Here is a 2,414-nt window from a genome sequence, read left to right on the forward strand (position 1 = left end):
TTTACTGCCAACAATGGCTACAAATACATGCAGAAGAGATTCCAGGGGCCTTTGGAAGATTCAGAGCTTAAAAGAGAATTACATCTGAGAAGTTAATTGTGCTGAATCTGTGGATTTCAGATGGACCAAAAGGAAAATATTACTGCAGGAGAGAGTGAGGTCCTGAAGAAATACCTTGACTCAGTGCTACATCCTTGTGATACTAGGAGAGGGTGGGGAATCCAGTTGTGCTTGGAACATTGAAGGGAGCAGAGAAATAGGCCAGGCACTCAGCTTTGTATGTCCACTCAGTGCCACCTGAAGTGTCATGATAGCAGCTAGTGGCTGTTCTGTTTCCCACTTAACAGACTCATCTAGCCTTCTATCACTCAAAGAACCACAGTGGGAAGCTGGCAGTTCTGGACTCATGTCACATGTTTAGTGACCAATATTTGGAAAAGAAGAAAACAGCCAAAGCATGGATGTTGTTTTCCAGTGGCTCACAACAGAAGACATCTTCCTAAACTAGACTGAAGTTGAGGACCCAGAGGTATCTGACTCCATGATTCTGCCTGGCATAGCCACCCTGTCGGAGCGTCTTCGGGTGGGTCTCCAGGGTGGTGAAGTGAACCCCTGGGACATCACCACCCTCTTCACCCTGTCCACTTTCCTGCTGGATACCACTTCCCTCCCCAAGGTCCTCAAGGCACATAAACAACTAAATGTGAAACATGATCCTCTCCAGTTCATCCAACCTCAGTGGTTTTCCATCCCAGTGTCAAGGAATTGTCACCTCCTCTGCTGGAGCTCTGTGACTTAGATGAGACCTTCTCCTCTGAGAAGGCAGGGCTTGCTCAGATTACCAATAGGTATACCTCAGAGGACCTGGAATTCCAGGCCAGAAAGGATGCTGATGTTCTTGGATAGCCAATAAACTACCAAGGACCACCAAGATGTCAAACATATCTTGAGCACATTTTCTAAGTGGCAGAGTTCAAGAAATTGAACCAGGAACATGACATTGATACAATTGAAACTGTCCAAGACAATTTTTAAGGTTCTTGCCTTCGGAAGCATTCCCTGTCTCCTGATTCTCTCTTTGTATGTATACAGTTTCTAAGTTGTTCCTCAACTCCTTTATCAATATTATCTACTATCTACCTGTGGAAGGTTTGTGTATGTTCTGTAATGCCCAGGTAGGTATAACATCTCTAACTTAGAAGATCCTTATGTAACACATGTTCCATTTTTTCAATTAAAACTGATTGAATCTGTCCAATAATAATAATAATAATAATAATAAAATAATAATAATACTCCCTCAAATTCCTTTGTCTAATATTTATTGTTATCCTTACATTCTTTTGAAAATTATAAATAATTCTGTATTTCTGAGAATTCTTCTGTGATGCAAGAACCTGTCTGAGATGATCTCTCTGGCCAAAGTTTAGGACCAAGTTTCAGTTGACCCCATTCGAACCCAGCAGATTTGAACATTTTCAAATAAGGCTCACAAACTCTGAACAATTGTTCTTTTTAAAAAAGGGAACTAACATTAGCAACCAGGTGGGTTTTACAAGTTATGGAAATCTCCAAAAAAAAGTAATGTACTGCAATTAAGTTCATACAGATTTGACATTATGTAGGGGGAAAGGGAAAAATCCACCTATAATAAAACGTTATGCCTGTCCCTGTTTGCAATTTTCTCCCACGCATCTATTGCTTCTGTTAAAACTTGTATTGCTAAAGTACTTTTTTCATAATAAAAAGACCTATGGTTCTAAAAGAGACTGTCGGCACCCAAATTCAGCTTTGTTGTTAGAGGCAATTAAATTATGTTTGGTAATTTCTTTCTTGGGCATTTAATTTTCTTAGTGTTGTCAGTGTGCCCAAGAGAGGGGTACTTTCTCTGAACCATAAATACAGACATGCATTACACTAATTTTAGAGTATTTCTTTTGGAAGACAAAAGGCTAGATTATATCAAGAAGCAGTAATGGTATAAATAAAAGCAAATCTGTTCAATTGCTAATCAAAACATAAATGTATGCAATTGTAAGAGACTCATCTTTTAGTTTGAGGTCTTTAAATCCAGAATGCTGTTTTCAAAGTTAAGTTTAAAATATAATCAAAACCTTCATTTAAAAACATGAAACCTACCCTGTTTCCCTGAAAATAAGACAGTGTCTTATATTAATTTTTGCTCCCAAAGATGTGCTAGGTCTTATTTTCAGGGGATATCTTATTTTTCCATGAAGAAGAATATGGTACACATTTATTGTTAAATGAAAATAAAGGAAATTTATTACCTGTATATGGTATGGTAGTACGGTAGTTGTCAACACAAACCAGACAAACTGTGAATCCTACAGTATCAAGAATTTACTCATTTATTCAATGACAATCATCTCATCACCTTCTGGAATATCATCATA

At 38.1% G+C, this 2,414-nt stretch overlaps 1 pseudogene; it reads left to right on the forward strand.

Moving 5' to 3' along the window:
* The first annotated feature begins 253 nt into the window (after nucleotides 1-253).
* On the forward strand, nucleotides 254-1,035 carry LOC118723987 (annotated as a pseudogene).
* Nucleotides 1,036-2,414: the final 1,379 nt, after the last annotated feature.

The sequence above is a fragment of the Pipistrellus kuhlii genome, unplaced genomic scaffold (assembly GCF_014108245.1).
Source record: "Pipistrellus kuhlii isolate mPipKuh1 unplaced genomic scaffold, mPipKuh1.p scaffold_m20_p_2, whole genome shotgun sequence".
NCBI lineage: Eukaryota > Metazoa > Chordata > Mammalia > Chiroptera > Vespertilionidae > Pipistrellus > Pipistrellus kuhlii.